The sequence below is a fragment of the Hyperolius riggenbachi genome, chromosome 11 (genome assembly GCF_040937935.1).
Source record: "Hyperolius riggenbachi isolate aHypRig1 chromosome 11, aHypRig1.pri, whole genome shotgun sequence".
In the NCBI taxonomy this organism is placed as follows: domain Eukaryota; kingdom Metazoa; phylum Chordata; class Amphibia; order Anura; family Hyperoliidae; genus Hyperolius; species Hyperolius riggenbachi.
This window is the reverse complement of record NC_090656.1, coordinates 125,292,491-125,315,435: the sequence shown is the minus strand read 5'-3', so window position 1 is coordinate 125,315,435 and position 22,945 is coordinate 125,292,491. Positions and strand designations below refer to the sequence as shown.

Genomic DNA, 22,945 nt, shown 5'->3' with positions numbered 1-22,945 from the left:
GAAAAATAACACAAATTGGGTCTTCAAGATAACACTTTGAATAGGGTGGATATACGACAGCTGTCCTGGAGGACTTCTAGAAATACCACTACCAGTAAATCTAAATGTAATTTTCTCCAGTTGTCCTCCAGGGCGGCATAACATGAGAGATAAGCGAGAAATCAAAATACCTCTTGGGGGTGGCCACCGTCTGCAGAGCCTTTCTTCCTAATGCTAGGTCATGACTTGAAAGGACCTTCAGAAGGTAATGGTGCACAAAAGTTACAGAATTAGACTAGTTGGTATTTTGCAGATTTAATCAATGGAAGTGCCTGCTCTTCCAGCCCAGAAAGAAGACACTGACCTAGTTAAATGTGAATTAATTTTGCCAGGTAATTGCCTTCCAGATTTGTCATAACATAGCTGTATGGTGGTTCTCACCCACCTAGCAATTGTCTTCTTTGTTGCTTACAGACCCATATTCTGTCTTGCAAAGGCTTAACATAACTGGTTAGACCATCGGCAAGTATGGGTCCTATCCAAATAACTCAGAATAGCCCTTCCGACATCAAGCAAATTGAAACTATCGACTGATTAGGATGAAAAGAGGCAGCTACCTTTCCAAGTGGAAAATAATCTTTTCAGGGAAAATTGTCATGAAGGGGTGTCACGGTCAGTTACCTGTCCAGGCGAGGCGGCTGGCACACACGAATGTCGGCAGGCGTCCGGGAGCATTGCGTCGGGTCTCCACTGTTGGGGGTCTGGCATTGTGCGCTCGCGCGCTGCGTTGCGTGAACGTTGGCGCCGTAAGGCGTTGGGGTGAGTGCTGCGCGTGCGAGGGGCGTCTGTTTGTAAATCTCTCTGTGACGTGCGTGATTGCGTGGCGCGTGCGCCTTTGCGCATGCTGCGCGTCACGCCATTCGCGCCCAAACGGCCTATTTAAAGAGACACTGAAGCGAAAAAAAATATATGATATAATGAATTGGTTGTGTACTATGAACAATTACTACAAGATTAGCAGCAAAGAAAATATTCTCATATTTTTATTTTCAGGTATATAGTGTTTTTTCTAACATTGCATCATTCTCTAATATGTGCAGATTACACAACACTCATCATTCAAAATGATTCTTTCAGAGCAGTCTGTGAACTAATGACCTCTGCTCTGCGAGAGGAAAAGTAAATAGTTAACTAACAGTTGAGATAATAAAAGTCAGAAAACAGCCCTCTCCAGGACTTTGAAAGCCATAGAGATAATGGCTTTTTTGTATAGAGATAACAACTGGAGTTTCTTAACTCTTCCTGTACTGGAAACAATTAGACTGATGTATCTGATCTTAATGTTTTATTTCTTAGTTGTACTACACATACAAATCATCATAATATAGTTTTTTTTTCGCTTCAGTGTCTCTTTAAGCCTGGAGAGTGACACTCTCTGGTTGCTATAGTATTGCAGCAGTGTGCGTGTGTTACTCCCGTGAATTGACAAGTTCTGCCCGTTGTTTCCTGAATGCTGACCCTGGCTCGTCTGACTACCCGACTTGTTACCGACTTCTGCTATGTCCGAGTGCCTGATTTGTTGCCAAACCGTGCCTGCCTGAGAACCCGCTCCGTTGCCGAACCCTTGCCTGTCCGAGTACCCAATCTGTTGCCGACCTCTGCCTGCCTGAAGACTATCCTTGTACCTGAATCCGTGATTCCTGCTGTGGATTTGTTGAGTCATTGCAGTACCCGACTCAACCGGCGGGAGCTCTGCGCTGCCTGTTGTTTTAAATCTCTGGTTACACAAGCGCTCCTGCCCCTGGCTAATTGGATATCCCTGTTTCAACCTCAGGGAATTCAGAGAGCAAGTCGCAAGGGTTGCTGTCCTCAGCGCATCGGTCTCCGGCTAATCTGGTATGTAACAGAATACTACAGCCACAAAATGGAGACCGCTGAGGCAGCAAATGTATTAAGCACCCTGTGCAAGCAAATAACAAACCTTACGGAAGCCATAAAGGAGTTACAAGCTGGACATATGCAACTGCAAGGCCAAATCAACACCTTAGCTGATGCGGCAACTGCCTCAGTTCCAGCCTCTGCCCCTGCTGCGGCTCCACCTGCTCCACCTGCTGCTCCACCTGCCGCTCCAAGTAACCTAGCCCCAGTTGTTGTGACTCCTGTTCCAGAACCACAAGTACCAGTCCCTGATCGTTTTTCTGGTGATCGAACCAAGTTTCGGGCATTTAGACATTCCTGTCAACTTTATTTTTCACTGCAACTCCGGACCTTTGCTCATGAAGGTACCAAGGTGGGTTTCATCATATCTTTGCTACAGGGGGAACTCCAGTCTTGGGCCCACCAACTGATGGATCAGGAGCATCAATGTCTAACCTCGACTGAAACTTTTTTCACTAGCATGGCAGTGCTATATGATGACCCTCAGCGCCAGGCTACTGCAGAGGTCTCCTTACGAAATTTACATCAAGGTCGTCGCCCCGTTGAAGAGTACACGTCAAATTTCCGGAAATGAGTCCGCTCTACGTCATCAGTATCGTTTGGGATTATCAGAGAATCTGGAGGATGAATTAGCCCGCGTTGGAATACCCGCTTCATTAGATAATCTGATTCTAAGTGCTATTCAAATTGACCGCAGATTCCGGGAACGACAACTGGAACGTGCTTCCACCAACTCTTCACGATCACTTTGGGTACCAACTGTTTCACATTCTCCCTCGGCATCTGCCTCTGCTTTAGACCAACCTGAACCCATGCATCTTGGTGTCCTCCGCTCAGCTCTGACGACAGAAGAAAGAGACCGAAGGAGACAAAATAACTTATGCTTCTACTGTGGTGCCACCGGTCATTTCATTCGCTCCTGTCCTGTTAGACCATTTCCATCAACTCTCTAACCATTTTACTATCCCAATCTCTTTACAGCTCCCAGGAAGAACCATTGACTCCGGTGCTTGTAGTTGCTTTATGGAAAATACATTCTCCACTTTTCATCAGATCACAATTCGACATCGGAAGGAGCCCCTGCATATCCATCTAGCCGATGGCTCAGCAATAAGCTCTGGTCCTGTTGTCAGGGAAACTGTTCCTATTCATACTTATATTTCTGGAACACACCAGGAATTCCTCACATTTGATCAAGTGTCCTCTCCAATGTACTCAGTGATTTTAGGATTACCCTGGCTCAAGGCGCATAATCCTGTGATGAATTGGTCTACTGGTCAAGTTACCTTCAATTCACTATATTGTGGAAATTGCTGCATTCCGGAAAGACCTGGTCATGCTGGATCTCTGTTGTGCACCTCATTACAAAATCTTGTTCCTGCTCAGTATCATGAATTTCTGGACGTCTTCGATGAAAAAGGGGAAAACCTGTTGCCTCCTCATCGTCCATATGACTGCCCGATAGATTTATTGCCTGGAGCCGCAGTTCCTTTTGGGAAAATGTTTCCTTTGTCTGAACCTGAGCAAAAAGTGCTTAAACAATATATTGAAGAAAACTTGAAAAAGGGATTCATACGGCCCTCTAACTCACCGGCAGGCGCAGGTATCTTCTTTGTCGAAAAAAAAGATAAATCACTTCGACCCTGCATTGACTACCGAGAACTGAACAAGGTAACCATCAAGAATCGGTATCCGTTACCATTATTACCAGAATTGTTTCAGAAGCTTCGGGATGCCAACATATTCACGAAACTCGATTTATGGGGAGCATATAATTTAATAAGGATTAGAAAAGGAGACGAGTGGAAGACGGCGTTTAGATCTCGCTATGGCCATTATGAATACCTAGTCATGCCCTTTGGTCACTGCAATGCCCCAGCCACCTTCCAATATTTATTAACGATATCCTGAAAGATTTCATTGATTTGTTTCTCATTGTGTATTTGGATGACATCTTAATTTTTTCCACATCACGGGAAGAACATCGTTACCACGTGGCACAGGTTTTAGCTCGTTTGAGACATAATCAATTGTATGCGAAAGCGGAGAAAAGCCAGTTTGAGCAAAGTTCTATTCAATTTCTAGGCCTCATTATCTCTGCTAACAACTTTCGCATGGACCCTCAGAAGATCCAAGCCATTCTTGATTGGCCAGCCCCTTTTAACAGGAAATCAGTTCAAAGGTTCGTTGGATTTGCAAATTTTTATCGTAGATTTATAAGAAACTTTTCAGCTGTAATTTAACCAATCACACAACTCACCCGTAAACAAAGTCGGTTTGTTTGGAATACTGAAGCACAAAAGGCATTCGATAAACTGAAGCATCTCTTTACCACCGATCCTATTCTCAAACATCCGGACCCAGCATTATCTTATGTTCTGGAGGTGGATGCCTCAGAAGTCGCAGTAGGGGCTGTACTCTCTCAGAGGCAAGGACTCAAGGCTTTAATTCACCCAGTTGCTTATTACTCAAGGAAATTATCAGAAGCAGAAAGAAACTATGATGTCGGTGATAGAGAATTACTTGCGATCAAAGATGCTCTGGAAGAATAGAGATAACTGTTGGAAGGCGCTGCTCATCCAATACTTATCTATACTGATCACCGTAACTTGGAGTACCTCAAAACGGCAAAACGGTTGAAACCTAGACAGGCCAGATGGGCATTATTCTTTTCCCGCTTCAACTTCCACATAACTTACTGGCCTGGATCAAAGAATACAAAGCCGGATGCGTTGTCCCGCATGTTTCCTGATGAGTTCCAAACCACAGAGGATACAATCCTTTCCAGTCAAAACTTTTTTATGATACAACCTGAATTTATCGATCAGTTTCGACAGTCCAACCTCACTCTGCCTGAAAGAATCAAGACCTCACTTACACAAAAAGATCTCTGGTTACGAGAAAATAATATAGTGGTTCCTGAAGACCTCCGTGTATCGGTCCTTAAGTTATGTCATGATCATAGATTGGCTGGTCACATGGGGATTTTTAAAACACAAGAACTAATTCAGCATTATTTTTGGTGGCCTGAATTGAAGAAAGATTGTAAGGCGTACGTGTCATCTTGTGTAGTCTGTAACCAGTCTAAAGGTTCCAGGTTAAGACCATGGGGTCTGTTGAATCCTCTCCCGGTTCCTCCTAGACCCTGGTGTTCCATTTCCATGGACTTTATTGTGGAATTACCAGATTCTGATAATCATAATACTATCTTTGTGGTGGTGGATCGGCTGTCCAAAATGGCTCATTTTATACCAATGCAAAATACTCCTTCAGCGCAAGAAACAGCACAAACTTTTATTAAAGAAATCATTCGTCTCCATGGAATTCCTGCTGATATTGTGTCAGATAGAGGCACCCAGTTCACTTCCCGTTTTTGGAAAGCTCTCTGCAAGTCTTTGAACATTCAACTTAATTTTTCATCCGCCTATTACCCACAATCCAATGGTCAGACAGAACGAAACAACCAAACCCTTGAGCAATACCTCAGATGTTTTTCCACTTTTTCACAAGATAACTGGGTCAGTTTACTTCCATTAGCTGAATTCTCATATAACAATTCCATTCACGCTTCAATCCAACAGTCACCATTTTTTGCCAACTATGGTTACCATCCATCCATTTTTCCCAACCTTGTCTCTGAATCTTCTGTACCAGCTGCTTATGACCTGGTAAAGTTTCTGTCTGATAATTTTCAAGTGCTACAACAAGCAATGTCTCAAGCTCAATCATCATTCAAGTGGAAGGCAGATTGCCAGAGGAGGGGCGACAAAGAATTTAGAATTGGAGAGCTGGTCTGGTTATCAACCGTGAACTTAAGATTGTCATGTCCTTCCAAGAAATTAGGTCCGAAATTTATTGGGCCATTCCCTGTCAAGAGGAAGATTGGTCAAGTGGCTTACGAACTTGAACTACCCGTGAGTTTGAAGATTCACCCGGTATTTCATACCGTCTTTTCCCGAAAATAAGACAGTGTCATATTAATTTTTGCTCTAAAAGAGGTGCTAGGGCGTATTTTCAGGGGATGTCTTATATTTCTATTAGGAAGTGTCTCTCAGCAGAACATTACCTGTTCTTGTGTACTGTGATGTTCATGGATTTGAAAGTACAGTACTGTACTGATCAGGCACCTGCCCTGCCTTCCCTGCACACAGCTGATAACCTTGCTATGTGCTGGGATGACAGGATCAGTGCCCGATTGACACTGCACCACTGTGTCCCCACTTACTGGCTGCCTCTTCCTCCTCTTTAACTTCCGCTAGGGCTTATTTTTGGGGTAGGGCTTATATTTCAAGCATGCTCAAAATTCCCGCTAGGGCTTATTTTCAGGGTAGGGCTTATTTTCAGAGAAAGAGGGTATCTCCCTACTCAAACCCTCACTGGCGGATCCATTTGTCAATCGGAACTCACCTCCTCCACCGCCTGTCTTAGTGGATGGAGAAAAAGAATACGAGGTTGAAGAGATCTTGGACTCCAGGAAAAGGGGTAATCGGGTGCAATTTCTGATTAAATGGAAAGGCTATGGACCAGAAAACAATACATGGGAACCAGCATCCAGTGTACATGCTCCTGTATTGGTCAAGAAGTTCCACACCAAGTTCCCGGGTAAACCTGTACCAGTAGGCATCCGGAGGATGCCCCTTAGGAGGGGGCATTGTCACGGTCAGTTACCTGTCCAGGCGAGGCGGCTGGCACACACGAATGTCGGCAGGCGTCCGGGAGCATTGCGTTGGGTCTCCACTGTTGGGGGTCTGGCGTTGTGCGCTCGCGCGCGCCGCGTTGCGTGAACGTTGGCGGCGTAAGGCGTTGGGGTGAGTGCTGCACGCGCGCGCGTGATGGGCAACTGTTTGTACATCTCTCTGTGACGTGCGTGATTGCGTGGCGCATGCGCGCGCGTCACGCCGTTCGCGCCCAAACGGCCTATTTAAGCCTGGAGAGTGACACTCTCTGGTTGCTGTAGTATTGCAGCAGTGTGCGTGTGTTACTCCCGTGAATTGACTAGTTCTGCCCGTTGCTTCCTGAATGCTGACCCTGGCTCGTCTGACTACCTGACTTGTTACCGACTTCTGCTATGTCCGAGTGCCTAATTTGTTGCCGAACCGTGCCTGCCTGAGAACCCGCTCTGTTGCCGAACCCTTGCCTGTCCGAGTACCCGATCTGTTGCCGACCTCTGCCTGCCTGAAGACTATCCTTGTACCTGAATCCGTGATTCATGCTGTGGGTTTGTTGAGTCATTGTAGTACCCGACTCAACCGGCGGGAGCTCTGCGCTGCCTGTTGTTTTACATCTTTGGTTACGCAAGCGCTCCTGCCCCTGGCTAACTGGATATCCCTGTTTCAACCTCAGGGCATTCAGAGAGCAAGTCGCAAGGGTTGCTGTCCTCAGCGCATCGGTCTCCGGCTAATCTGGTATGTAACAAGGGGTCCTTGGTGTAAAGAGCATGAATGTCCCTAACCCTTCTGGCTTTATGTAATTGCAGCTATAATGATAAGGAATGATAAGAAAACCTCATAATGTTCATAAAACGATCCTATGAGGATTATACATCCCAGATTGTTTACAATAGCATGCTAAGTGATCCAATAGAAGTCATCTTAAGAGTCAAACAGGGATGCACCCTCTCCCCCACTAACTTCCTTATAGTAATGGAACTGGTCATGAGGAAGACATGCCTTGGAAACAGAACTGGACTACAATGGGTGCTGACACAACACATAGAGGATCTCAACTTCGCAGATGAGGTTTGCTTACTTTCCCAAAATTTCTAAAATATAGAAATAAAGTTAAAGGAGAGCAGGAAGGTGGGTCTGATAATTAACTGCAAGAAAACAAAACAGATGCAATAGAAACGGCGACTCCGCAGAGTTTCCCCGCAGGCAAATCGCGTGGGGAAACTCTGCCATAGGGGATAACTGCGCCGCCGGCCGAATCGCTTGCAGTAGCGATTCGGCCGGAACCCCCTACAGAATTCGCGGCGGAGGCTGCGATTCCCATAGCCGTGCATGGCACGGCTCATGGGATTCGCCCGCGATCCCGCCCACCCGCTCAGTGCCGGCGTGCATCTACGAGACGCACGCTGCACTAGTGGAAATGAGCCCTTAATGAAAGTTTCTGGTGTATGGAAAACAGATACTGTGACTGAGTTTCAATATCTAGGCAGCGTGATGACAATAGATGATGGTGCCAGTGCTGATGTTAAAAGCCGATATCAAGAAGGCGAACGCAGCCTTTGTACAACTGTATCAAATTTTGAGATCCCATGGTATTTCCAGTATTCCAGAGTAACGTGAAGAAAGTCCTACTATATGGATGTGAGACATGAAAGGTGACAGCAAAGATAACCTTTATAAACCGCTCCTTCAAACAATACTAAACAATACTAAACATCTGGTGGCCAAATGTAATATCAAATAAAGAGTTGTGCGAAAGAACCCAAGAACAAAAAGCGGACTTGCATATCAAACACAGAAAGTGGAGATCGATTGACCATACTCTTCGCAAGGACAAATCAATTGAGAAAAAGCCTTAAAATGGAACCCGCATGTCGTCAGCTCCCCCAGAAATTGATCCAGCACCTGCATAGCACCCCCTAAAAAAATTCCTGGAGCCGCCACTGATGTAGTGCCAAGGCACTTTGAGCTGTGGGCGAGGCTTGTTTTGTTTATAGGGAATTAAAGTATTAAAAACACCACAAAAAAGTATTTGGCTTGCGAAATGCTCTTGCCCTATAAACTATATGTAAGGAACACAATTATGCAATAAGTAAAAGTTTATCTCGGATCCACTTTAAGTAAGTTAACCCTCCTGGCGGTCTATTAAAAACCGCCAGGGGGCAGCAGAGCAGTTTTTTTTTTTTTTTTCAAATCATGTAGCGAGCCCAGGGCTCGCTACATGATAGCCGCTGTGCAGCGGCATCCCCCCACCCTCTTCGATCGCCTCCGGCGATCTCCGACCAGGAAATCCCATTTAAAGAACGGGATTTCCTGGAGGGCTTCCGCCATCGCCATGGTCATTGGGAGTCCCAATCTACCCCTCAGCGCTGCCTGGCACTGATTGGCCAGGCAGCGCACGGGGTCTGGGGGGGGCGGCGAGCGGCGGGTAATAGGCGCGGAACGGTGGCGATCAGAGTGCACACGCAGCTAGCAAAGTGCTAAAAAAATTTATGCAAATCGGCCCAGCAGGGCCTGAGAAATCCTCCTGCGCGGCACGGGCTTACCGCCAGGGAGCTTAAAGAGACACTGAAGCAAAAAAAAAAATAAAAAAAATTATGATATAATGAATTGGAAGTGTAGTACTAGAAGATTAGTAGCAAATAAAATATTCCCATATTTTTATTTCCAGTTATATAGTGTTTTTTATAACATTCCATCATTCTCTAATATTTGCAGTTTACACACAACTCAGCATTCTAAATGTTTATACAGAGCAGTCTTGTGAACTATTGACCTGTCGTCTAGAGAGAAAAAGAAATTACGACTGACAGTTGAGATAATAAGCTTCAGAAGACAGAGCTTTCTGTGACTTTAAAAGTTGTGGAGCTCAATGGCTTTTTTGCATATATAACAACTGAAGTTTCTTAACTCTTCCTGTACTGGAAACAATATTAGACTTATGTCTCTGCTCCTAATGTTTTATATCTTAGCTCTACTACACAGATAAATCATCATCATTTTTATTTCACTTCAGTGTCTCTTTAATAATTGCAGTATTGCAAAATTTATATAGCGCCTTTCTGCTGTCGGACTCAAAGTGCTTGCGAGGCAGCCACTAGAGCGCACTCAGCAGGCAGTAGCAGTGTTAAGAGACTTGCCCAAGAAACTCCTTACTGAAATAGGTGCTGGCTTACTGAACAGGCAGAGCAGAGATTTGAACCCAGGTCTCCTGTGTCAGAGGCAGATCCCTTAACCATTACACTACCCAGCCACTGCTGTAGCCTCCCTGGCGGTATGGACAAGCTGAGTTCGTCCAGCAAAAACTTGCAAAAAGTGGTAATGACGAGCTGAGCTCGTCCATGCCGACAGGCAGATTTCCTGTTTCTCTGCCCCGCCGGCTGCATTTTTTTCTCATCGGAGGGATTCCCCAGGATGGCTGGATGCCTGACTGCACGCTGTGGGTAGCGATCTGTGCTACCCACAGAGTGCAGAACAAGCATCCAGCCACCCTAGGGAATCCCTGGGCAGCCAGCAGGGCAGAGAATGTGCGGGGGTTCCCCCTTGTATGTGGAGGCTATGTGGAGGGGGATCCCCCTCTGTGCGGGTGGGGGATCCCCCTTCAATGGTGGCTATGTGGGGGGGGGATCCCCCTCTGTGCGGGTGAGAGGATCCCCTTCAATGATGGCTATGTGGGCGGGGGGATCCCCCTCTGTGCGGGTGGGGGGATCCCCCTTCAATGGTGGCTATTTGGGTGGCCTATCCCCCTCCAAACCGCCTCCCTCCCTCCCGATCCCCCCCCCCCCCCATCTCAGGCCGTTGAGTAAATGGGTGTACTCACCCGAGGGCTTTCTCCAGCGACGGCTGCAGCGCACTCCCTCCTCCATCTCTGAAGTCTCGTTCTCCGTACAGTTACATTACGAGACTTGGTGACGTCACCAAGTCTCGTAATGTAACTGTACGGTGAACGAGACTTCGGTACGGTGAACGAGTCTATTGTGTAACCCAAAAACTTCAGTTTCTGTGTTGGGACAAGACTGATTTTTCTATGTTCACCAAGTATCCTATTGGGACAGGTATTGTAGACAGTTACTCCCTTGTCTGAAGAGGAGAAAATCATTGATATATGTAATGAAACTGAGACCTTTAACGTGAACCTCCAGACTAAAAATCTACTCAGCAGCACTGAAAAGGCTTGGTGTTTCTTTAAAGCAGGCTTTCTCAACCAGGGTTCCCTGGAACCCCAGGGTTTCTTGAGGACTCTGCAGGGGTTCCTTGGCATTTTACCCCATCGTGGGGGAAGTATAATAGAGAACACTATAATAGGTGGTACTGTAACAAGAAGCACTAAATTGGGGGGTCAGGAGACAGTATAATGAGTGGCAGTGTAATAGGAGATAGTGAAATTAGCAGCCTAACCTATTTAAAAGACCATGCCTCCTGAAAAATAAATGTAGGGGTTCCTCGAGACCAAAAAGTTATTTACAGGGTTCCTCCAAGGTAAAAAGGTTGAGAAAGGCTGCTTTAAAGTGTAACTGTCGGGCATAAAATCAAAAATAAATTCCTTATTTTTATCTGGTAAATGAGTAATTAGGATTCTAATCAGGCAATCCAAAAGTTAAAACCTCTATTACTTTTCTTGTTTATAAATGATCATTCTCCAGTTTACCTCACTCTTATTTGGTACGTTGCCGCACAAAGGAAGTTGCAGGGCATGCTGGGTTGTCCTTTTTTGCTTCTGTACATTAGTTAAGTCTGAGGGGAAATGAAGCAAAAAAAAAAAAAAGACAACCCAGGATGCCCTGCAACTTCCTTTGTGTGTCAACGTACCAAATAAGTGCCAGGTAAACTGGAGAATGATCATTTATAAACAAGAAAAGTAAAAGAGAATTTAACTTTTGGATTGCCTGGGAAGCATCCGTATTACTTGTTTACCAGATAAAAATAAAGAATTGATTTTTTATTTTATGCCTGACAGTTACACTTTAACAGTTTCACAGCATCAGAACATTGTTTTTCTTACCTCATTTTAAAGGGAAGGTTCAGGGAGGGTGGAGAAAAAAATAAAAATCAATTTCCACTTACCTGGGGCTTCCTCCAGCCCGTGGCAGGCAGGAGGTGCCCTCGCCGCCGCTCCGCAGGCTCCCGGTGGTCTCCGGTGGCCGACCCGACCTGGCCGGCTGCCAGGTCGGGCTCTTCTGCACTCCAAGTCCTGGCACTTCTGCGTCCCACGCCGGCGCTCTGACGTCATCGGACGCCCGCCGGGCTGTACTGCGCATGCGCATAACTACTGCGCATGCGCAGTACAGCCCGGCGGACGTCCGATGACATCAGAGCGCCGGCGTGGGACGCAGAAGTGCCAGGACTTGGAGCGCAGAAGAGCCCGACCTGGCAGCCGGCCTGGCCAGGTCGGGTCGGCCACCGGGAGCCTGCAGAGCGGCGGCGAGGGCACCTCCTGCCTGCCACGGGCTGGAGGAAGCCCCAGGTAAGTGGAAATTGATTTTTATTTTTTCTCCACCCTCCCTGAACCTTCCCTTTAAGGTGCAAAGAAGTAATCTGCCCGGGCATTTTTCCCCTGATGCTGTGCAAAGCATGATGCGATTTCTGATGTTGTTGTTCTCCTTCTGATGTTTTGGCACAAATTTGTTTTTGTTTTTTATTTGAGATCTTAAGCCTAGTGCGTGCAGCTGGGAGGGGTGACTAGGACACAGGACAGTTGGAACTGTGTCTCGTGCTCCCTGTCACCTCCTTTCAACCAAAAGGATGGATGCCCCCATGAAATCACAAACATTTGCCTGTTCTTTTAAGGGCTGGTTCACACGGGCGTCTGCTGAGCTTTTGCTTGGCATTGCGTTCAAACGCCAGCGTTTAAACGCCAGCGTTTAAAAGCTAGCTTTTGAAAAGCGTTCAAGGCTAGCAGTTCTGGTCTCTGCTATTGTTTCCTCGCGTTTACTGCCTCTGAAAGCAGCATGTTGCTTTTGAGACTAGACGCAACGCTGGGATCTACTGCCAGGCTTTCATGAAAGCCTGCAAAAGCCAGCTCTAAACGCTCCCATTCACTTGCATGGGATGGCAGTAGATCCCAAAAAACGCTGCGTCTGAAACGCTGCGTTAAACGCCACAAAAACGCCCGTCTGAACCAGCCCTAAAGCAGGGTGGGTAAGAGATTATATTACCAATCTATTTTAATTAACATTACTCATGTAACTTAATAACAGTATCTAGTAATAGACACTAGGATCTAACATATAGAATCTAACATATAGGATCTAACATATAGAATGAATTGCAATTTTCTTAGGTAAGAATGGTAGTTCTTACCTGATAAGAAGACTCATAGGTAGGAACAAGTATTTAACAGTTTATTTCGTACTTGCACAGGACAACGCGTTTCGCGACCTTACAGTCACTTCATCAGGTCAATTAAAGTACTAATCGGATGTGTCAAACAGCGTGGGCGTCATGATGGCACCCACGCTGTTTGACACATCCGATTAGCACGTTAATTTACCTGATGAAGCGACTGTAGGTACGCGAAACGCGTTGTCCTGTGCAAGTACGAAATAAACTGTTAAATACTTGTTCCTACCTATAAGTCTTCTTATCAGGTAAGAACTACCATTCTTACCTAAGAAAATTGCAATTCATTCTATATGTTAGATCCTAACGGGCACCTCCAATAGTGGAAATTTCTCACCCTACCAAGTAGGGTTTTCGCCGCTATATGTTATAGGGCGAATTTTTCCTTGGAGCAGCGACCTACAAGGCCGAGTGGAGACGGTACTTCTCCACAAGCACTGATTAGTGGTTGCTGTCAAAGCAACCCACCTTTGTGAGTATATTTTCAAATTTTCTTTATTTATTATTAACAGTATGTTTGTTTAGGCTGACATTAAAGTAAAGACTCGCTGAAACCTCTGCCAGAATTCTGGTAAAAATCCTGGGCACTAAGGCCAGCCCAAAAGGCAGAACCCTGAGCTGAAAATAAAGTACCAACTTCTCTGTCCTCAATTCAAACCTCAGAAACTTCTGTTGAGTCTGCTTGATCAGGACATACAAGCCATTAAAACATTCTTTCGATAAGCGATTCCAAATGGAAAAAACACTTTTCATTTGAGAATTTCTTCTGACTGGTCCATTTATTCAGCTTCTTCAGATTTAAGATCCTACTGTAGGCACCTGACTCCTGAATTATAAACACATGGGAAAAAAATCCCACTCCCATCTGATCTTCTGGTACTTGACAAATAAGATCCTGTGTCAGTAAACGGAAAACCTCCTGAAAGAGAGCAAGTTTCTTCATCTGAATATTATGAAGTCTGGTGATAAAAAGTCTGGAAGGAGGGAGAAGAGAAAATTCTAGTCCGTACCGCTGGGACATTCCCTGGCGTAGAAAGGGACTGGTTGTCAATTGCTGCCATCAGTCTAGGACATGAAACAGTCCTCCTCCTACCGGAAGTTGAATGTTACTTGGTTGATGGCTTAGGTTCTTGAGATTTACTGAAAATAAACCCTCCCTTAGCCTTGGTTCTATGGAATTATTATTTCTTTCTAGGTTCCTGCGACGTCCCGACCATAAAAGTTTTCTTTCCTCAAAATGGCTTTTTGACCGCCGCATTTTTATTTCATCAGAGAACTTACAATCTTCCTTGCCCGAGTGGTTGAGTACCATCTCCAGCTTTTAGTCAAACAGAAAATGTCCCTTTAAAAAGGCAATGCACATAGACACACATACTACCAGGCAACATAGCCCAAGAGCCACCCTGTGACAAATGCTCCATGGGGGGAAACACAGAGAATCTGAGGGTGGCAGTGACCTTAGGAAACCTATAGTTGTGTTTCTTATGGGTGGAGACCAGGATATCTCATGTGCGGATCAGCTTATTTCATCGCGCGGCTCCCAGAGCCGAGCGCTGAAACTGGGTGCACCATAACAGCAATGCTATGCTGCGCGGGGCGCGTAGCGGTAATTCGGGGCTCTGGTGGCTGCAATAGTTACAATAGTTTTTAACGCCGCCTCAGGGTTTAGCGGCAGCAGTGAGAGCCTTCATTCGGCTCTTACCGCGCCGAACTGAGCGGCGCCGAAATAATATGCACCCCTCATGTAAGACTGTCTTAGAGAACTTCTGGAAATTCAGTTACCGGTAGGTCTAACTGGAATTTTATGTTGCAAAGGCTTTCTTGGTGGATTCGAAATGAGCTCTTCCCTGTTATGTTTGGACAATATTTCTTACATAAAAACAAAAAAAAACAACATTAATAAATGCCTTATAAGGCATATCTGTTAACAGTGCAACAGAACCCCCAAAGACAATTGAGTGGGTGTTGTAATACAGTAGTCATACGTGAACAGTCAGCTAACTACCACAGTGATTAAGCTCACCTTAAAGAGACACTGAAGCGAAAAAAAAATTATGATATTATGATTTGTATGTGTAGTACAGCTAAGAAATAAAACATTAAGATCAGATACATCAGTCTAATTGTTTCCAGTACAGGAAGAGTTGAGAAACTCCAGTTGTTATCTCTATGCAAACAAGCCATTAAGCTCTCCGACTAAGTTAGTCGTGGAGAGGGCTGTTATCTGACTTTTATTATCTCAACTGTTCCTGGACTATTTACTTTTCCTCTGCCAGAGGAGATGTCATTACTTCACAGATTGCTCTGAAAGAATCATTTTGAATGCTGAGTGTTGTGTAATCTGCACATATTATAGAATAATGCAATGTTAGAAAAAACACTATATACCTGAAAATAAAAGTATGAGAATATTTTCTTTGCTGCTAATCTTCTAGTAATTACATGCCCGTTTCTAGGGCCGTGCGGGGCGTGCCGCCGCCTGGGGCGCTGTTGGGAGGGGGGCGCTGTAATGGAGGGGGGAGCCGGAGCCGCGGAGAGGGCAGCCCGACCTCTCCCTCCCTCTCCTGGGCCGCCCTCCGTGCTCCCCCCTCAGACGCATACTCTCAGGCAGGAAGCGCCGCTGTTTACAACTCACCTCATCGGCTCCAAGCGCTGCTCTCTCGCCGCAGGTCTCCTCTCTGTTTATACGCTGATACACACGCTGCCGGAAGCAGCGTGTGTATCAGCGTGTAGGCAGAGAGGAAAAGACCGGCAGCGAGAGAGCAGCGCTTGGAGCCAGGGAGGTGAGTTGTAAACCGCGGCGCTTCCTGCCTGAGAGTATGCGTCTGAGGGGGGAGCACGGAGGGCGGCCCAGGAGAGGGAGGGAGAGGGAGGGCTGCCCTCCCCGCGGCTCCGGCTCCCCCCTCAATTATGGGGGCAGCTACCTATCTAACCTACGCTGGGGGGCAGCTACCTAATCTAACCTATGCTGGGGGGCAGCTACCTAATCTAACCTACACTGGGGGGCAGCTACCTATCTAACCTATACTGGGGGGCAGCTACCCAATCTAACCTACGATGGGGGGCAGCTACCTAATCTAACCTATACTGGGGGGCAGCTACCTAATCTAACCTACGATGGGGGGCACCTAGCTATCTAACCTGTACTGGGGGGCACCTACCTAATCTAACCTACACTGGGGGCAGCTACCTATCTAACTTACACTGGGGGGCACCTACCTAATTAACCTACACTGGGGGGCAGCTACCTATCTAACCTACACTGGGGGGCAGCTACCTATCTAACCTATACTGGGGGGAAGCTACCTATCTAACCTATACTGGGGGCACCTACCTAATCTAACCTACACTGGGGGGCAGCTACCTATCTAACCTACACTGGGGGGCAGCTACCTATCTAACCTACGCTGGGGGGCAGCTACCTAATCTAACCTACGCTGGGGGGCAGCTACCTAATCTAACCTACGCTGGGGGGCAGCTACCTAAACTAACCTACGCTGGGGGGCAGCTACCTAATCTAACCTACGCTGGGGGGCAGCTACCTAATCTAACCTACGCTGGGGGGCAGCTACCTAATCTAACCTACGCTGGGTGGCAGCTACCTAATCTAACCTACGCTGGGGGGCAGCTACCTAATCTAACCTACGCTGGGGGGCAGCTACCTAATCTAACCTACGCTGGGGGGCAGCTATCTAATCTAACCTACGCTGGGGGGCAGCTACCTAATATAACCTATACTGGGGGACACCTACCTAATCTAACCTACGCTGGGGGGCAGCTACCTATCTAACCTATACTGGGGGGCACCTACCTAATTAACCTACACTGGGGGGCAGCTACCTATCTAACCTACGCTGGGGGGCAGCTACCTATCTAACCTACGCTGGGGGGCAGCTACCTATCTAACCTACGCTGGGGGGCAGCTACCTATCTAACCTACGCTGGGGGGCAGCTACCTATCTAACCTACGCTGGGGGGCAGCTACCTATCTAACCTACGCTGGGGGGCAGCTACCTAATCTAACCTACGCTGGGGGGCAGCTCCCTATCTAACCTATGCTGGGGGGCAGCTACCTATCTAACCTATGCTGGGGGGCACCTACCTAATCTAACCTACACTGGGGGGCAGCTACCTATCTAACCTACACTGGGGGGGCAGCTACCTATCTAACCTACACTGGGGGGCAGCTACCTATCTAACCTATACTAGGGGGCAGCTACCTATCTGACCTATACTGCGGGCACTTATCTAACCTGTATTGGGGGCACCTACCTACCTAGCTAGCCTATACAGGTGGCAACTATACTGGCTACCTATATTGGAGACACCTACCTAAATAACCTATACTGGGGGCACCTACCTATCTAACCTATGCTGGAGGCAACTATTCTGGCTACCTCTATTAGAGGCACCCACCTAGCTAACCTGTACTGGGGCACCTACCTATCTAACTTATACCGGGGGCGCCTGCCTATCTAACCTATACTGGGGGCAACTATACTGGCTACCTATACTGGAGGCACCTACCTGGCTAACCTATAGCGGGGGCAACTATACTGGCTCACCTATGCCTGGCTACCTATACTGGGGGGACCTATAGCTGGCTACCTATACTGGGGTACCTATCCTTGGCTACCTATACTGGGGGGATCTATACTAAGTGCAACTAGACCTGGCAAACCTATACTGCGGGCACCCATACCTTGCTCCGGGGGGGGGGGGGGGCGCAATTTTTACACCCTCGCCCTGGGTGCATTTTAGCCTAGAAACTGCACTGAGTAATTATTCATAGTACACAACCAATTCACTATATCATATTTTTTTTTCTCGCTTCAGTGTCTCTTTAAAGTGTAACTGTCAGGCATAAAATATTTTTTTTTTTTTTTTTTTTATCTGGTAAACAAGTAATAAGGATGCTAACCAGGTAATCCAAAAGTTAAAAATCACTCTTACTTTCCTTCTCCATAAAAGATCATTCCCCAGTTTCCCTGGCTTTTATTTGGTACATCTGCCACACAAAGGAAGATGCAGGGCATGCTGGGTTTTCTTTTTTCTTCATTACTTTCCCCTCGGACCTAACTAATGCAGCCCGATTGGCTGAAGCCTCTTTCCCTCCCGTTTTCCCCCTCCCACACCTATGTTCCTCTGCAAATGGGCAAATATTTCTCATGCTGAGAAGCTGAAACCAGCTCTGCAGTCACTACTGCAGAGCTGGGTGAGAGTGTCTGAAGACTGGGAGGAGGGCGGGCAATGCACAGACAGAGTAAGGGAGGGAATGATGTCAGGATTAGCTTCAAGATAGACAGAATCAAAATGGAAAATCCTAAGAAGGATTTTTTCTTTTTTTAGTATAGAAAAATCTCTAAAATTAAAATGTGGACAATGCAATACAAATCTTATGTAAGTAGAGCAAGTATATATCTACTTATATATGTGTTTTTTTCTGCGATAGTATGGCTGACCGCTCCTCTTTACGGTAAACCTGAGATGAATAGCATTAAAAGATTTATACTTACCTGGGGGTTTCTGCACCCCCATGGGGTCCATTAGCTCCCTCATAGTCCACCTGATCACCTCAGTTTTGGCACCTTGGGGCTCTCGATCCAGCTGAGTCAAGTGCCACTGTACATGCATGGTCTCAGCCGTGTGCCCCACCATCGCGCTTCCATGGCCAGGGGCTTTCTGCGCATGCGCAGTTATGCATTTTACACCCGGGAAATACACATAAGAGTGCTATCGGTGGATGTGCACACCGGGACTGCGCATGCACAGTGGTCCACAACTCAGCCAAGTTGAAGATTTCACAGGCTTGACATCGGCAACACTGAGGAAACTGGGGGGACAGCAAAGGTGCTAACTGATCCCATAGGACAGGAGGAAGCTCAAGTTAAATATAAAGCTTTTGATGCTACTCATCTCTGGTTTACTTAAAGGCCTGGGCCATTGGGGAATCGCACCTGCACTTGCAATCTACTGCCGGCAATTGTACAGTGCTTCTGAAATTACATTATTATGTTGTGGCCAATGTAAATAAAGTTTAAAATACTCCTCAGGTCTCCCGAGGTTCATTTACGACGTCTTCTGCTGGGATTCATGCAGTAAGAGGAAACCACTAACAGGAAGTACGGGGCCCACCAGGAAGTAGGAGGACCAAATCGTGTATAGCGGCAGGCAGACGCAGTGTATATCGGCAGCTACAGATGAGGGCCGAGAGGAATGTGTGTACAGCAGCAGGGCTGGAGTAAAGAAAGAAGAACGTGGTAGGCGAATCAGGAGAGAGCTTACATTGAAGTGTGGTGTAGTGCAGTGTAGCTTAGCTGGTGGGGCAGCAGTGGTTAGTGTAATATAGTGGTGAAGTGCAGATTAGTCTAAATGTGTAGTGTACTTCAGTATACCTGGGAAGGAGGGGGCAGCAGAGGTTAGTGTAGTGTACTGCACTGTACCTGGGTAGGGGGGGGGGGGGCAGCAGGGGTTAGTGTGGTGTACCTGGGAAGGGGGGGGGGGGCAGAAGGGGTTAGTGTAGTATAGTGGTGAAGTGCAGATTAGTCTAAAAGGTGGGGGCAGCAGGGGTTAGTGTAGTGTACTGCAGTGTACCTGGGAAGGGGGTTGGGGGACCAGCAGGGGTTAGTGTGGTGTACTGCAGTGTACCTGGGAAAGAGGGAGGGGGGGGGGGGGACCAGCAGGGGTTAGTGTGGTGTAGCTTAGAGACAGCTTGGAGGGAAAGCTGCATCAAGATGCATGCAGTGGAAAACCCTCAACAATACTGCATAATCCTAGTTACTGTGTAAAGGTGGACTCCGACTGTGCATAATGCATAAGGCACGCATTATAACATGTACTGCAATGGACACTGCACCTGTTAAAACACACATATTTGTATATGTGATACAGAAAACTCCCTGCATGCAGCAAGTTTGAATAATGCGACCCATAGGTGCAGAGATGTGAAAATGCCATAAAATTGAATGGGCAGTGAGTTCACATGCATAATTATTGTGCAATGCTACAGACGCAGTGTGAACACACCCTGAGAAATTGTAGGGAGCCTGACGGATGTATGGCACGATTGTAGATTGCAACCCTCCGCCCCCCTTTATGACTTTCCTGTATTCCCATACTTTATACAAAAGCTCAAGCGCACAAAATAAAGCCTCAAGACCGACATTTGCAATTAGGAAAAATCAGTACTTAGGGTTTTGTGATCTACAAGCAATCAGAATCAGATTGCAAAACACTGCTAGTGAAAAACAGCCCAGCGTTAGTCTAGTTGAGGAGACCCAGCAGGAAACCTCATAGGGAACAGTTCTCCAATCACAGCCCTCTCTATGGCACAAAGCATTGTGAGTAGCCGAATAGTGTGGGTGTAGTTTACTGCAAGCAAGATGTTGAAAGGGTGTTGTCCATCCAAACACGTTAGCAAAATCTGGTACGGAACACACTTGCCGACGCATTTTTCCCTGCAATTCGCGGATCTCCGCCGCACTGGCCTCAATTCACTAAGCTTTATCAAACACTTTATCAAATGTTGGATAATTTACCTCATGGGTAAAATCTAATTTTGAATTCACTACGGTGTTATAGATTTATTGACTGTTATCAACAAAACATTCAATTAATATATAACACCTTAGTAAATTCAAAATTAGATTTTACCCATGAGGTAAATTATCAAACATTTGATAAAACTTAGTGAATTGAGGCCACTGTGTTCACTTTTGTGACCACCTTGTCCCCCCACGATTTACACTTTCATTCCGTGATTTTTAAGATGCGGCGGAACAAATTGTAAATGTGAACACGCGTCCTGCAGGAGAAATCAGTACATCCTGAAAAAATGCAAATGAATGGCAACGACGTGCGTTTCCCAAGCGTGGCTATTGACTTAAACAGTCAGTGAGTGCAACCAGGGCACATTTTGCTGTCCACAGAAAAAAAAGATTTACTTGAGGAGTATATACAGATATTGGAGAATTGTGCCTATCACAAGTCATTTACAAACACAATGCACCAATCACCACTGCACAGCCAGGCATCTCTGACTTCAGGGCTATGTGGCAAATATTTATTGCAGTATTTGCCTATAAACGCAAGACTTTGTATCCGGGAAGTATCAGACAGCAGTTTCCTACAAATACACATTGAGTCTGTCACATTTCCTGCATGTGAAAACAGCCAAGACCTTCATTCATCCCCTTTACAAACATAACTGTGAATGAAACACGCCAATACAGATGTATTGTACACGTCACATCACCGCACAGTCTCACTGATTAAAGTGCTGCTCTGCTGTCACCCTTCAGTTTTGAAGCTGTACCAATGACTCAGGACTCTCATAATTAACACCACAAGTCATTCATTATCATTACAGTGCGCCAGAGCTGCAGCCAGCTGCTAGCTTTCCATGTGTCACCCTACAATGGGCTTCCGTGTAGTCTGCAGTGTTACTAACCTCACGATGGAGACGTCACTGTTCGTTTACAATAAAACTTGTTGAAAAGAAACAGAAGGTTTCTCTTCCGCCCTTACTATACTGGGTCGTGCATGTGCAGGAGGAGGGAATGAACATCTGTGGCAAAGTTCCAGCACCTCCTCCCAGCATGTTCTCAGTCACATCACCCCCTGTGCTAGGCTCACAATTCAGCAGACTTCACAGAAAAGGCTCTGCGTATGCAGGGGACCTGTGAATTATTGTAGGAAACCTTTTGCCAGTGTTACCTTTCAATTTATGTTTTAACTGACATGGGTATCATTCATAAAGAGGCTGTCGGTAGTGCGGGAAAACGCTGTTCTTCTCCGCAACCGGTACTTTAGACTTCTGGGTGGGCATTCATAAAGAAGTGTGTAGGTGCGGTGGCAGTGCGGAGATTCCCCGAACTAGGCTGGCGGTAGGCAGGTGGTAGGCAGGCGGAGACACGGAAGCTGCCGAGTTGATACATTTCTCCGTGTTCCGCTCTGCTGCAGCGGCCTGTGTGTCTCCATTCACTTACAATACAATAATACAATACAATAACATTTGTAAAGTGCTTTTCTCCCATAGGACTCAAAGCGCATAGCTGTGTCTCAGATTAATACAGGGTTTCAGGCTGGGTTGTGTTACAGAGGAGATAGTCAGATGTTCATGAATGCCTGACTGAAAAGGTAGGTTTTCAGTTTAGACTTAAATGCTTTCAGGGATGGGGCTGTCCTGATTGGGTGTGGCAGGGAGTTCCAAAGTGTAGGGGCAGCATGACAAAAGGCTCTGTCTCCAAAGGTTTTGAGGTGGACTCTGGGTGTGACCAAGGTGTTACGTCCTTTTGATCTAAGATTGTGGGGGGTGTGATGTAGTTGCAACAAGTCCTTCAGGTATCCAGGGCCCAGATTGTGCAAGGATTTGAATGTCAGTAAGCCAATCTTAAACAGAATTCTCCATTTTATCGGTAGCCAGTGGAGTGAGCACAGGGTTGGTGTTATGTGGCAATGGCGGGGTTGGCTCGTTAACAGCCTTGCGGCGGCATTCTGTACTAATTGCAGGCGGCGTAAGTCTTTCTTATGCAGGCCTGTGTAGAGGACGTTGCAGTAGTCTAACCTTGATGTGACGAAGGCATGAACTAGGGTTGGAAGATCCTCTGTAGGAATTAGGTGTTTAATCCTTGCAATATTCCTTAGGTGAAAGAAGGAATGTTTCACAACAGCTGAGATTTGATTCCTGAAGCTTAATTTCCCATCAATCAGTACTCCCAGGCTGCGCACACAGTCTGAGTTGTTCAGGTCTGAGCTCCCTATCCTTAGCGGTGTTGGTTGAGACTGGAGCTGCTTTGCTGTTGAGCCCTGGCCCTCGATAACAAGAACCTCAGTTTTGTCAGCATTAAGTTTTAGCCAATTATTATTCATCCATTCCTGAAGTTCAGCTAAGCATGCGTTTATTTGTGGAGTAGGGTCTGTGACATCAGGTTTGAATGACAAATATAGCTGGGTGTCATCAGCATAGCAATGATATGTCAGGCCATGTTTTTGTATGATTTCTCCAAGTGGCAGCATGTATA

At 46.4% G+C, this 22,945-nt stretch overlaps 1 protein-coding gene across 5 annotated transcripts in view; it reads right to left on the bottom strand.

Moving 5' to 3' along the window:
* The window catches only part of CHID1 (chitinase domain containing 1), an 896,926-nt gene that overhangs the window by 844,268 nt on the left and 29,713 nt on the right, over positions 1–22,945 (bottom strand). For 2 of the 5 annotated variants that reach the window (XM_068261166.1, XM_068261170.1), the window contains exon 1: positions 21,373–21,387. The exons of 2 other annotated variants lie outside the window; for them this stretch is intronic. The gene's annotated coding sequence lies outside the window, so the exon portion shown is untranslated. Of the gene's footprint in view, positions 1–21,177; positions 21,274–21,372; positions 21,388–22,945 lie in introns of those variants that run through there. One more of the 5 variants, XM_068261167.1, reaches the window with a different exon arrangement.